Source organism: Thermobia domestica, chromosome 6 (genome assembly GCF_964235325.1).
Source record: "Thermobia domestica chromosome 6, izTheDome1.hap1.1, whole genome shotgun sequence".
In the NCBI taxonomy this organism is placed as follows: Eukaryota; Metazoa; Arthropoda; class Insecta; order Zygentoma; family Lepismatidae; genus Thermobia; species Thermobia domestica.
Genome location: NC_137459.1, coordinates 148,123,538 through 148,139,640, shown reverse-complemented (window position 1 = coordinate 148,139,640; position 16,103 = coordinate 148,123,538). Strand labels below are relative to the sequence as shown.

Here is a 16,103-nt window from a genome sequence, read left to right as displayed (position 1 = left end):
CCACTGTTTTGGGTACTTTATTTACCAAAAGATTCCTATTTCTTAATTTACATGGGGTAGCGTTAAAGCATATTCTTTCCAAAAACGTACTATCATCAATTAATCCATTGATAATTTTATATAGGAACATTTGCTGAGCTACAATCCTTCTGTTTGTTAATTTGACATAGTGAAATTCCTTTAATAACCACATATACGAAATTTTTCTCTGATATGATGAAACAGAATATTTTTTGAAATATAAGTATCTTAAAAATTTCTTTTGTATTGCTTCAATTTCATTTTTTTGTGACTTACAACTTGGTGACCATACTAGTGATGCATACTCTAATTTGCTTCGAACTATTGAATTATATAATATTTCAATAACTGATAACTCATGGATATTTTTTGTACTTCTTATGATAAAACCTAACATTCGATAAGCATCATTCGTTATATTATCAATATGAGTTTTAAATGACAAGCTATTATTAAAATATACACCTAAGTCTTTAAACTCATATTTCCTTTCCAATTCAACACCATTTAAGTAATATTTACAATCAATATAGCTCCGCTTTTTAGTTATCATAAATTGACATTTTTGTAAATTTAGATACAACATATTTTCAACACTCCAATTGTAGACTTCTGTAATATCGGATTGTAACATATATTCATCATTCTTATTTTTTATTTCTTTATATAATTTTAAATCATCCGCGTACATTATACAGTTCAAATGTTTAATTTTAGACGGTAAATCATTTACATATATTAGAAAAAATAAAGGTCCTAAGTTAGAGCCTTGCGGTATGTCAGAACTCATTTGATAAAAAGAAGACTGATGACCGTTGTATGAAACATATAGTTTTCTATATTCAAGATACGATGCCACTAATTTTAAAAACAACAAACTCAAACCAAAATTTGACAATTTATTCAATAAAATATCATGATTAATTTTGTCAAATGCTTTTGAGAAGTCAAAGTATATAGTATCCACTCTATTTTGTTTATGCAATGCATCGTGTACATCTTCAACAAAATTAATCAGATTTGTAACAGTTGATCTACCTGTAAAAAAATCCATGTTGGTTCTGATAAATAAAAGACTTAAGTGATTAAAAATACGTATATAGAGTATATATTCTAATACCTTGGCTGGAGCACAAATTATTGATATCGGTCGGTAATTTTCAATTTTATTTTTTTCTCCACTCTTAAAGATTGGACTAATACGAGATACCTTCCAGGTATTTGGAAACATATGTTTTTTAATCACCAAATTATATATATAACATAAAGGACGCATTAAAACCTCCGAGCAACCCTTAAAAATATAAGGTGGTATTCCATCTATTCCGCATGTTCTCTTAGGTTTTAAATTACGGATAGCGTTTTGATATTCTGTCACATTTACAGGATCTAACTTTAGTGTACTATATAATTGAGAATAAGTGTTTCCGTCACTCTATAAGTTGATGGAACAATTGTTTCTCACTGAGAATAATTGTTTCTCACTCTATAAGTTAATGGAACCCCCAAATATACAGCTTTAAAATGAGTTGCAAAACCATTAACAATATCTTTATTAGTACAAAATTCCCTGTTATCTAGAGTCATAACACTGGGTGCTACTTTCGTCACTTTCCTGTCTTTTATAAATGACCAGAATGTACGTATATCATTTCTAATATTTAATTCTGACTCATTTAGATATTTTTTATACGCTCCTTCGATCATTTGTTTCAGTTTTGATCTTACATTTTTATACATCATTGTGTTATATACTGAGTTTTTCTATGCTTCCTATAATATTCTTTCAATTTTACTAGTTCAATAATTTCTTTCGAGAACCAACGTGGATATTTCTTTTCCTTATTTAAAGAGTTCTTAGGGACTGTTGTATCAAATATTGATCGTATTCTATTGTAAAAATAATCAACTGCCTCCTCTACATCATCTATTTTCTTTAAGTAACTCCAATCTTCTGTTTGGATTCTATTATACATTTCATAAAAATTTGCTTTTCGAAAGTTGTATGCAATTATTGGTTCACTAAGGCTACCACTTACTTTTGATTTAAGTTTTATATCTACAAGTAAAGCCGGATGATAAATATCAGGTTTTACAAGAGCTTCCTCTTTAGTTACTTCAATAGGAAGTTTTATATTTGTTAAAATTAAATCAAGGGTCTTTCCCTCACTATTTTTAACATTATTTATTAGCGTTAAATCGTAGAGATTTAAAAAGTCCGCCAATGCTTTATATAACGAACCTTTCTCCAGTAAGTTCGTATCTGGACCCCTAATTTTCGGTAAATTAAAATCTCCTACTATAAAAATATTATCATTTGCTAAATTTTATCATAATTTTATATTCCTCAAATATTCTATAGAAATCATAATAATCATCTAACTAGAATCAGGCACCTGGTCAGGGAAGTCAGGGAACAAAACTGAAAAATCAGGGAAAGTCAGAGGTTTTATAAAATATATTTCTTCTAACATTGATTGTACACCAATTTCAGCTTAGCCAACCATTAATGATCACAGCATGGAACGTTGCTCAGGTTTTACTGGTGGTAAGTGAAATGTACTATGAGCAATTGATTACTGTTTATCTCTATAGAATAAATGTTCTCATATGTAAATATTCACCGTTATTTATTCCTTATTTATATTGTTCTGTTTCAATAATTATTGTTCTGTTTTATTGCTCTTTTTATATGGTGATAAAATAGTACGGCCCTTTGCTATATATATATATATATATATATATATATATATATATATATATATATATATATATATATATAAGTTATTTACAAAATTAACGTACTGCTTGTTATAATTCTTGGATGTTAGAAATTGATTTGGAAAAAGATACTGTGTAGAGGAATGTAGAGAAGCTCAATTAGTGCATTGATTTTAGATAGTAAACAAATAAAGAAACAATCTTAAAATATTTAATCGTTTATAACACAATATACCAATAGCTTCGGAAAATATTAAAAAGAGACATAAAATAAAGGAAAGGAATTACAATATAACATTCTTCTTTAGATATGCATAGTGTAAATAATTAATCTTAGAATACGTACAGATTAAACCGCTATGGCAAAAAACACAAAGGAAACTTTCTAATTACATAAACAAATAGAAGTCTATATTAAACAACAGTTAATACCACTTTTCCATAAGCTTTTGGTGCAGTCTTCAGAGAATTTCGGCGGTATTACACTATACTTCGATAACAATTATAGTCTATACTATTACAGTTAAATTCCCGATTAATAGTAGGTTTTACAAGAACAACACCAGCAGTTTTAAATAGGTTATATTGCGCAAGATTTTCCAAATAATAGCAGCCTTAAGAGTATTTCGGCGGCATTACACTATCTTCGATAATAATAATAGTCTATAATAATGCAGTTAATTTCTCGATTAATAGTAGGTTTCACAAGAACAATAAAAGCAGTTTTAAATAGGTTACATTGCCCAGTGTAGCGTAATTTACCCGCATACATAGGGACCTCGGTTCGTTTAATTGAGACTCCATGAATACCTGCTATTAGACTTTATTATTTCTATTTTTTTCAAGAATGCCAATTGAACAACAACTGTAAATACGTATATATTTTGTATATAAATTTCTAATGTAAAACCAAATAACTAACAAGCAACAAGAAACGATAAAGCTCAATATAACTGACAAAATATTAGCAAAAAAATTTATATCATAGGACAAGAACAAGAATTGTAAAATTTCAGTAATTACACGTTTTGATTATTATGATTATATCGAAGAACTGAATGGAATTTAACAAATAAACACGAAGACAGAAAATACATTGCAAAAAAATAATGAATTTTTTTAATGTCATCCACCACGTCGTACTAGTAAATTTCTAATTGAAGTCGCCAAAAATATTTAAGTCCATTACAAGATTTAAGCACAAAATCACGAATTTCCACTAATCATAGGAGAAAAATAATAGGTTATAATTTAGTAAACTTTAGCCTAAACAAAAGCCTCCTACGATAGTGAATATCCCTAATTTTACATTACTAACTTTTCAATTTAACTCAAGTTAAATATAATCTAAAGGGAGTAAGCACGACTTCATCAGTTCTTACCTGTTCCAATAACTAACTAGTAAACGCCTAGTTGACCAGGTTTACAACTCAGCCATTAGATGTCAGGTCAAACAGTGACATCTCAGTCAAGGCTTAGACTCACCCTAGCGTTAAAAAATGCGAACCATATAACCAAAGCGAGCATTTACCGTCACAAAAGATGGAATACAATTTCTTCAAAAAAACATTTACATTTTTTTCTTAGAGACCAACGAAAATTCACGTTACATATTAATGTGCCGTTAGACATTAAATAAAATTTTATAAAGTTCTTCAGATAGTGAATTTGAGTTGATTTTTTTTTGTAAAGTTCATGTTTTCAATGTAACTCGATTAAGAAAGAATAGAAACTCTTACTTGGATTTTTCCCAGGCCTGGACATGTTTTATACATACTTATTCTTCTCAGTCGAGACATTTCACAGTACTCATTTTCACGGGATCCTCAATGTTGATCTCTTCATTTGCTCCTTGAACCGACTAACAGCCAACAATAACAACATAACTGGTTACAACATGACAATCGTTGAGGACATGACATATCTCGAACACAAGACATTCCTGCAGGATACACAAACAGAACAAACAGTATTCCGACAAAAAATTTAATATAAATACATAAAACCTTTACACTATTTACATAGGTTCTCTATAAAAACTCTAAATCTTCTCTTTTTACATTCTTAAACTTAATTTTCATTAACTTCATCATGTGAAGCCCTGGGAGGATAAAACTTTTTCATATACATAACATGTCGCTTAAGCTTCTTGGTTGGGTCTTCCACACATTCCAACCAGACAGTGTTTTTAGTAGGATAGTTCAAAATACGGAACGAGCCTGAATATTGTAAGGCAAACTTCGGGTTGAACTTTTTATCCAATGATGCTTTCATAACTCTTTTTATTATACAACCTTTCCTTTCTGAGCCACGCCTTTTCTATGTTGGACATGATAGTTTTGCTAACCTCTTCCTTATTCTTAGAGGATTCAACTATACCTAGGTCTAATAGCCAAATAACATCCATTGGGTTGAACATTTTTCTCCCCAAGAAAATCTCACTAGGATTCTTTCCAGTTTCAGAATTTATACTAACGTTCATTGTATACTGGACTTGACGAATGAAATCAACCCATTTGGTTTGGTTCTGATGAATATACGATCTTAAAATTAGACGAATAACTTTATTCTGTCTCTCCTCCAAATTAGAGCTAGGTGAATAACTAGAGGGTGTAACGTTCTGAATGCCTCTACTAAAAAAAGTTCCTGAAGGTACTTAACATAAAATATAATCCTTAATCATGGACAACCTTATTACATAACCCATAAGACATGAAAATTTTCTCTAATTTATCACAGATAAGGCGTGAGCTTAAAGTTCTTAAAGATTCCATAACTACAAATCTACTTGCAACATCAACTAGTACCAGGATATATTTAAAACCTTTGCTGCTAGGAAGAGGCCCTAAGGTATCCAAGTAATAAGTATGACAAGGATATATAACTTTTCTCGAATAATATTCTCCGTATTTAGGAGTATTCCTATCATTGGATTTCTGACAGACAATACATTCTCGTACATAGTTTCTTATTTCCTCAAACATGTTTCTCCATGTAAATTTTGATGCTAGTGTAGCTGTCGTACGTGAAATTCCACTATGACCTCCCCCCACCACTTCATCATGATGATATTTAATAACTGTTTTAACCATAGATTTTGGTACCATAACTCTTAAACTACCATTAACTCTACCTTTAGTTTTCTTTAACAGAATATTATTTTTAAGACAATAATTTCTCACAGTTTCACCTCGTTCTATTTTTTTCAATAATTTCTTTTAATTCTGAATCTTCGTGTTGATACTTATGGAATGGTTCATTTAGCAAAGGCTCTTTCCACAAATTAAAATAAGATACATGTACCTCTTTACCTTCAAATTCCTCAATTTCGTCAATATTTTCAGATGGTGAAGTAAACTCTGTATACTGATAAATACGGCTTAAAAAATCGGCAAGGTGATTACGGCGTGACCGCAGATAAACTACGTCAAACTTGTACTTACTTATACGTTCTATTAGATACCCATATTTGCGCTGACGCTTGTGGTTGCGCAATATCCAAGTGAGGCTGGAATTGTCTGAGAAAGCAGTAATTTTTTTAAATAAATACATATCAAATTTTGAAAGTGCTAGACAAAGGGCTTAGTCTCCAAATATGTTTTTTGACCATTCACCCTCTGGAATTGCTTTAGACCAAAAATAAACAGGCCGGAGTTTACCTGTATCATCATATTGTGACAATATAGCACTATAATTTTTACAACTACTATCACAATGAATCACAAAAGGCTCTCTAAAGTCCGGAACTTTCAGAACAATATGTTCGACAATAGCCTCTTTAATCTTATTCAATAAATCATCCTCTTTTCCCCACCGAAAAGGGACCTTTTCAGATTTTAATTTATATAAAGGAGCCAAATATTCCGAATATCCCGGAATAAATTTCAAATAATAGGAAACAAAACCTATTAACCTAGCCAATGCCCTTCTGTTCCGAGGCTTGGGTAAATTCTTTATTATTTATACTCTATCAGGATCTATTTTCGGATTTCCGTCATCAAATTCATACCCTAGATACTTTATTTTTCGTTTGAACAAAACTGTTTTCCTAGGAGAGGTAGTTATTCCCCAATCCTTTAATCGAGCAAAAACCTTTTCAAGAATTTATTTGTTTCAATATCGTTCGTGTGAATACAAATATCATCAACAAATAGATCTAAATGTTCACCAATTAAATCTTTAAATATCGTATTAAGTACTCTAGTTAACCCAAACCCGGAATGACAAAAACCCATTGGCATGGTCTTGTAAGCTAACAGCCTAGTAGGAGTTGCAAATACAGTATACTTTTGTGATTCTTTAGCTAATTTTAATTGAAAATAACTAAGTTTTAAATCAATTTTTGAATAAATTTTGTGACCTCCTATATTAGCTATAGATGCTTCTAGATTAGCAGTTGGAAACCCTGAAGCCACCACCTTTTTATTAATCTGCGAGTAGTTGACTACGAGCCGTTTAGATTTGTCATAATTGACAACTAAAAAACATGGTGATACGTACGGTGAACTATCTACTTCCTCAACCACATCCCTATCTATCAAATCATCCACGAATTTCTCAAGTTCTTTCAATTTATGTTTAGCTAATGGATACGGTTGAGTCACCGAAGGACTCTTATCTTCTAACTGAATTTCAATTTCAGTATCTTTAATTGTACCGAGTTTATCAGTAACAACGTCTGGATATCTAGAAATAAGATCTTTAACATAATCTTAGAGTTCTGGTGAATACAAATTTGTTAACACATCAACTTTACCTTTTTCCTCATCCTCCATCTGAACCGGTGAAGAACTAGTTGGTTGGAAACTCCGCACAGCTTGGTTAGACGTAGATGGAACACCCTACTGACTTACACCACTGGGAACAACTTCCGCATACAAAACGGCCGACGATTCTGGATTAGCTCCATTTCCTCCAACATCAGCATCCGCATCTCTCATGGCAGACTCTCTTCCTCGACGAAAGATATTTTGATATTCAGGATTGTGACTCCCATGAAGACCACTGCCGATTGAGCATGTTGACAAGGGTCGTTCTTGGGCAACCCTGAAATTGAAAACTGGGGCACAGAAGTTGTTCTCACAAGATCTCTCAGAGTTATATGTTAAATTTACCATAATATTTTCTTGAGGAAAATGTACTAATTTCTATGCATAGTACACATAAATTTGATGTCCGTGAATTAAAGATGTACCGATTGATAGGTTAAATTCGGTTTGCTTCACTACTGCAAACCAATCCACAAATTTCTTACGTTTCACAAAAAATATTATTTGCACTAATTCCTTAATTGTCTCTCTTCCAGGAATTCCAGAAATTGAAATGTTCACAGATTTCGATTTTGCATTACATTTTTCCTTAAGTTTATTCAAAAATGTTCGGCTAACCTAATTGATTGAGGATCCATTATCTATCACGCAAAAGACATTTTCATGTCATACTGAAACCACTATTTTTGCAACATTTTGATGAACATTTAAGTTTTCAGAGGATAAAGTTCCACTAGCATTCTTTTCACAGTTTTCAATTCTTTTAGAATTATAATTACACGTAACAGAACGACGAGTAGATTGTCCACAAGCATTACACCCACTATATATCTTTGCTTTAGAAAATGAAGGCTTTTGACTAAAAAATTTAGGTTGCGGACGAGAAACAGTATTACTCCCATAAGAAATACGCCCTGGTTGGTTATAGGAAACTGTACGAAAATCCTTAGCATACTTTAAGTTTGAATCGCACGAACGAGCAAAATCTAACAAAAGTTGTTTACTGGTAGGAATTTGCGTCAAAACTAGAACATTTCTTACTTCAGGTGTAACTAAATTGCACACAAGTGTACAAAATTCTTCCTCACATATAGGAATACTTAAAATGTTCAAAATAAAAAATCTTTTCTGCAACGAAGTCATAAAATGGTTCAGAAATTCTCATAATACGGTACAAATGTTCCTGGGTGAATTTCATACGCGCTTTAGTAGACACAAATAACTGAAGTAACCTTTCTTATATATGGCGCCATTCTAAGGTTTCATTTAACAGTACTTGCATTTTCCTATACGCATCACCTTTTAGCTTACCCAAACCGAAACCAAAATCACTTCATTCGGTGCAATTCCACGAGATATCAAAAGTTCCACCTTTAATAAGAACTGACAGAAAAGCAAACTATCGCTTCCGTCTACATACGGAACATCATGCAGTTGATTTTGAACAGATTTGTACATAGTTTCTGATAAATACTTATCAAACTTAAAGCCGTATCCCAAAGATTGGTTTCGTTTAGGCTGTGCACATATGGGTCCACATTGTAAAGTTCTACCCACCATGTTACTCTTACTTTGTTCACAATTAGGTTCTTTACTTATATTTCTACCATAAAATGTTTTAACATAAGTTGTTTGATCACTTTCATCCAAAAAAGATTGAAAATTTTGCATAGCATTTTTACCGAACGTCACACTTGTGCTAGTGGGTCCTCTATGTTCACCTACATTTTCAGTTAAATTAACATATCCCAGAAGTTCCATGGTTACATTTTCAACATTTCTTTGACAAGGGCCTTTATTTCTACAAACGTGAGCGTATTTTGGGCTCTCTACACGCGAAATTACATTCTCATCCATTGTAATATCGCCTAAAGTGTGGCCACTCCATGTTAAATCAGTACCAAATGAGGTATAATTTTCTCTATCAATATCACTCAAATTGCTAAACGGATCCATGAGGGATTATAATTTAGAATGTTTAACGCTTCCAAAAATGTTTTTACTTTTAATAATTTTGAAAAGCAAAAAATATACACCTACTCCTTTCCTCATACAAAGGCATTACAATATACTCTACTTTCATGGAGCCTTCTCAGCCTATAGAGAACCGAGTTATTGGAACAGGTAATATATTATTTCTATGTAGCGTAATTTACCCGCATACATAGGGACCTCGGTTCGTTTAATTGAGACTCCATGAATACCTGCTATTAGACTTTATTATTTCTATTTTTTTCAAGAATGCCAATTGAACAACAACTGTAAATACGTATATATTTTGTATATAAATTTCTAATGTAAAACCAAATAACTAACAAGCAACAAGAAACGATAAAGTTCAATATAACTGACAATATAGGAGCAAACAATTTTTATATCATAGGACAAGAACAAGAATTGTAAAATTTCAGTAATTACACGTTTTGATTATTATGATTATATCGAAGAACTGAATGGAATTTAACAAATAAACACGAACACAGAAAATACATTGCAAAAAAAAAATAATAATGAATTTTTTAAATGTCATCCACCACGTCGTACTAGTAAATTTCTAATTGAAGTAACCAAAAATATTTACGTTCATTCCAAGATTTAAGCACAAAATCACGAATTTCCACTAATCATAGGAGAAAAATAATAGGTTATAATTTAGTAAACTTTAGCCTAAACAAAAGCCTCCTACGATAGTGAATATCCCTAATTTTACATTACTAACTTTTCAATTTAACTCAAGTTAAATATAATCTAAAGGGAGTAAGCACGACTTCATCGGTTCTTACCTGTTCCAATAACTAACTAGTAAACGCCTAGTTGACCAGGTTTACAACTCAGCCAGTAGATGTCAGGTCAAACAGTGACATCTCAGTCAAGGCTTAGACTCACCCTAGCGTTAAAAACGCGAACCATATAACCAAAGCGAGCATTTACCGTCACAAAAGATGGAATACAATTTCTAAAAAAATACATTTTTTTCTTAGAGACCAACGAAAATTCATGTTACACCAGGATATTCCAATTATTAGCATGTTTTACGAAAGCAATAATATCGTTTTTTAAACAACTCCGCGGCATACGATTCTCCAACTCTCTATTACTATTAAATGTTCTAAGGTTCTCTCTGTTTTAAATTTGTTTATTACCTAGGTATAATGTACATTTTCCAAGTTTTCTCCTAGTCTGCTAGCAATAATAGCCGCAGAAAAAGTTTCTTGTATTTTTTTCTTTTTATCTGATATTTATAAATCATATAAGAATTTATATGAAATTTCTACAGTTTATTATCTTAGACAGTTATTAGGTAAAGACAAAGAACAGCAGAGAGATTTAATCAATAGTTACTACTAGAAAATTTACACAATAACAATTTACTTACTAACATTGGAGATGTCACTTATGCTAATGGAGAACCAAGACTTTGATCTTTAGAACCAATTACACCCCCATTTTGTGATAATTTACTTCTTTTTAAAGTAAGCTCCTGGGAATTATGTTGCGAGGGACAAAGAGTTAACAATAAATTTCTAATTAAGAAGGAAGAAATTTATTGTAGTTCTTTTAACACTTTTATACGATCTAATTTCTCTGAGTTTTCTTTAGCTTTACACACTGTTAAGGCTAAATTACATTACCTTCTATATTCTTGTACTAAAAGAGCAAGAGGTGTATAGCAAATTGTGCAAAAATATTTGGGAAATATAACTAAGAAATACAAGGATCCGATCATTATACCATATAAGGTGGAATTAGCAGATGTGCCAAAAAAAAAAGTACTAGAGCGTTTACAGACAGAATATTATTTTCTTCTAGATTTCGATATTATACAAGATTTTGCAGGTGTTTTTATTAAAAGAGAAATGGAAGAGTATCTTATTTGTAATTTTCATTTTAGAAGGGAAGGCTCTTCTATAACTAATTTCGAGGACAAGCCTATTAACACTATTTGTAACAACGATGATTCCGTGGGTTTAGTTTGTCTTAGATGGAATTCAGGCAATTCTTCCATTAAAATTTATAACAAATTTACTTGCCAGATTACTTCTCCAGGCGTATCTAAAATTTTCGGTAATCATCTAATTGATTTTGTTCATTGTCCAGACAAGCGTTTACAGGGTACTTTTGAGAGTAACTTGGCACAACAAAATTGAATCACGAGATTGCAAGCGACTATATTTAACTGTTCTACTGACGAGTGGATAAATTCTAATAAGTGGGATCCGATACAGGACTGTTTAGATCTAATTTTACACAGCAGATAATATTTTAAAGATGGTCTCTTTTATAAAGTCCCGATTTCTAAGATGTGGATAAAGCTAACATATACTTTAGAGAACAGTTGTTTAGCAGTTAATAAGACGCAACAGTTTTAAATTATGTTTATTGGGGTAATTTATACACTGAAAAGTTAACAGGCTTCCAAGTAAAGTTGCCGGATAAAAGAGAAGTTAATAATTTTTGTACTTTCTGCTTTTAGTTTAAATGCATTGCCTATTAACTATACTGCTATAGAGGAGTGTAAGGAGAATCTAATTTCAATCCAGGAGAAATGTTATTTAAAGGAGGAGAATACTCAATTTACTAAGACAAATCCTCTCTTCTCTACTATTTCCAAAAATATTAATCTTGCCACTCTTAGTCTAGTGGATATGAGTAATGTTCTTTCAGATGTGTTTCGAGAAAGGGTTAATATTACCTACCGCTTGTATCCATTTACTGTTTGGGAAATATCTCCACCTAATAGAGTTTATTTGCACAGTATTAAAAAAAAGAATGAAAGAATTTGAAGAGCTATAATACAACAGGGGGCGCGGTGGCTCAGTGGTAGAACGTTCACCTCCGGTGCTTGGGGTCCTGGTTCGATCCCCGCTCGCGCCGTGTGGACTTTGTGGTGGACAAACACGGTGCTCGTGGGTTTTCTCGGGGTTCTCCCGTTTCCTCCCACTTTCTTCATTCCACCATTTCACTCCTCTCTCATCATCACCGTCTCCTTTAGCCTAACCGGCATAACCGTGGGACGTAAAACTTAAAGATTTCATTTCATTTTTTTCAAAAATACAACAGATGCATGCAGAATATTGAGATTTAAATAGGAAGACCTTAGAAGAAAGAAAAAGTAGATATCTAGAATTATTAGCCGTTGTTAAAGAGTTGGAACAGCAAGGGGAAGAGCTAAAGAATTTGTTTTCTAATTTCTGGATATTGCGTCGACTTATTTTATGTTTCCTTTTACTGTTAGAGAGATTAAGTCCTTTAAATGTGTAGTTGCATTGGTTTTTAAGAAGAACCATCCCAGAAAATAAACTTGTTTGTTATTTAAAAGGTGGTTATAAGTGTATGTTTGTAAAGTTATATTCCAACACACATAATCTAAAGAAAGAAGGATTTGGTTTTTTAAAGCACAACGAGCTTACAATTGTTTATTTCCCGAAACACATTAGTTTTGCTACTTTGGTAACGAGTGGTGTAAATCATTTTAATGGGTATTCTTTTACATGTATTAGTAGTGTTACTGTAGACGATAAAGTTTTTAAGAATAAGGAGGAGTTTAATTAGAATCAGGATACTTTGGACGAGATCGATAGTCTATTAATGGGAAAAATACAAACTAAGTTTAAAGTGAGGTCTTGCCAAAGATTAAAGGATTTGCAGGAAGGACAAACATTGTTAATAGAGGCTATCCAATTATTAGAATATAGAGGTAAACTCGGCACGTTTTAAAGTTTGCAGGTATTTCCGAATTGTATGTTTATAATTGTTGGCTAGAACGCGAGACAAAAAAATAAGCAACCAGATTTAAATATTAACTTTAAGATAAAGCTTTGTCAACATAAAACTGTCCCGAATAAGCATAAGGAAAGGGTGATATTTACTGTTGTTTAACATTGAATTTTATTTGTCTATTTAATAAGAAAGTTTCTTTCATGGTGTTTTTTTTTTCTTGCCCAAATGTTTTAATCTGTGTGTATTCTAAAACGAATTATTTACACTATACTTATAACGAAGAATATTATATTGTAATTCCTTTCTTTTGTGTCTTTTTAATATATTCCCAAGCCAGTGGTGTGCTGTATTATAGAAGAATTAAATATTTAAATTTATTTTTTATCTGTTTATTTTTTAAAATAAATGTACTAATTGAGCTACTCTACATTTCTCTACACATATTTTTTCAAGTCAATTTTAAATCATTTAAGAATTATAACACGCAGTACGTTAGTTTTATAAATAAGTTTTATTTTTATATATGTTTTAGCATAGGGCCGTACTATTTTATAAAAAGGGCAATAACACAGAACAATATTAAATCTGGTTGCCACCGACATTGGTTACACCGAAGTTATCTTCTTACCTATTTGAATTCCATCGCGAAGAAAGTATTTGAACTGGTGTTTCCAAGGAATGGAACAAGTGCAATGTCCGGGGAGTATGGCGGATGCAATATTGTTTCCACGCGTGGATTAGCGTTGTCCCGTAACAGGAGGACTGGCTATAGAGTTGTGTATTACTGCTTATTTGTGTTACTTCTTTAACCAGTTGGTAGCAGTTCCCAATGCACTACGCCGCGAACAGTGAACGAAATACAAGAGAAGATTTTATTCTATTGTAAGAAGTATACGGTGGAGGGAAAAACAGGAAATGGCGAAAGAGGCTGTTGTTTTTGGAAATAAAATAACATATTCTAAGCAGCATTATTTTTTTTCAATTTTTCTCGAAAACTACACATAATAATTGAATCTCTGACACCTCATTTTAATTTTTCAATTTAACGTCTCACAATTATGTCTTTCAGGCTAAAGGAGACATAATAATGGAACAATTGGTGAAATAAAAAGTGGGAGGAAACGGGAGGACACAATGCTGTCCAGCACAAACTTACTTGGTAAAGAGTCGAACGAACTATCCCACGCACCAAAGGTAAGCGCTCTATCACTGAGCTACCGTGCCACCCAATTCGCATGCAGTGGTCTATTAAAAGGCAGTTTTTACCCACCTTGTACTTTGTCGGGGACGATGTAGTAGTCCGAAAATACCATAGTCTTAAACTGCAGAATGAGGGTGGAACTGCTCCGTGCACCACTTCAAAAACTACGCATAAAAGTCAGATAATCTTGTTGAGCTCTACGAAATAGATTGAATCGAAATTATGAGTTTCCTCTGTCTTTACGTGCAGAATACAAAAGGATCTATAACAGAGCACAAATTGCAGTTCTCCTGTTGCAGCAGAAGCAGTGCCAGAAAACCCGCCTCTAGCTGGAAAAAGTTTGCGGCCACGGCAATGTAATTTCCGTTATGTTAAATAGGAATTGCAAAATTATACCATAGCCTTATAAAAATCTCTACATGCAAGGGGTTAAAAGGTTGTAATTTTTGCTATGTTACATAGGGGTTTAAAGATGTAAAAATAAGTTATTCTCGTTTATTATCTCTGCAATGTTACATAGGGTTAAAAAGTGTTCTAGTAGTTCTTAATAGTAGTCTGTTATAATTGTTGTTATGTTAAATATGTTCGCAGTCTGCTCATGTGTAATTGTACCGTAATTGGCACTGGAACCGAAATTGGAACTGCACATAGGTCTCCAAGTGCTCCGTAGACCGTGTGTGTTTGTGTGTGACCGATATATATATATATATATATATATATATAGTGGCGGATCCAGTATATGATCAATGGATGGGCTAAATCATAGTTTGCCGCTTTATCCAGTGTAAAACAGGATTGAAGTCCATTTTATCCAGAGTATAGCTGAGGGTCAAGGGGGGTGTATAGCCCCTATAGTCCCCAGTTCCCCCTTCGATCCGCCCTTGTATATATATATATATATATATATATATATATATATATATATATATATATATATATAAAGTTTTAAGTCCCACGATTATGCCGAATAACCTAAATAGACGGTTCATCCAGTACACTGGAGCTGAGCGAACTACCGTGTCACCGCATCTGTTATTTTTTTAAATATCTACTCTACTATGTTGCCATAGTCTTTTTTCACACCAAAAACGAGAAATCCTGGTAGACCTTATGTTATTTAGGGAATGAAAAATAGGTCATACTCTTTTTAAAAGGCTTGAGCTCCTCCGTGGCTAAGCGGTTAGCGTACGCGCCTTTGGCGTGGGAGACCCGGGTTCGATTCCCGGCGGGAGCTCATGTGGTTCGGATTCCACGTTAATCAGTAGGTCCACGTCTCATATAGCCTCGCTGCTGAAAGGGACGCTAAACTAAAGAATAAACTCAAAAATCAACTCTTTTTAAAAGGTCACAAAAATCCCAACACCAATGTCATACACTTTCTTTTATGTTAGTAGTCTGCTGTCGTGTGTAATTGGAACCGGAACTAGAAAAGGAGTCGGAATCGGAACTTTACTTTTTCTGTGCATATGTGTAATTTCTACTAAATTGGAACCGAAATTGGAAATGTAATTTTATTGGGCATATGCTACCAAGTGCTCCGTGAACCGTTTGTGTGTCTGTGTGTGTGCAAGAGCCGAAATGCAATTTTTAATGTTACGTTCCACGAATATGCTGAATAGGTTAAATAAGGAGGTAATAATTAAAAAGTAGGAATGAAACCCACGCACACC

General features: G+C 32.6%; 1 protein-coding gene across 2 annotated transcripts in view; it reads left to right on the top strand.

Annotated features, from left to right (window-relative positions):
- The window catches only part of LOC145688259 (cilia- and flagella-associated protein 100-like), a 288,731-nt gene that overhangs the window by 51,965 nt on the left and 220,663 nt on the right, over positions 1-16,103 (top strand). The gene's annotated exons all lie outside the window — the stretch shown is intronic.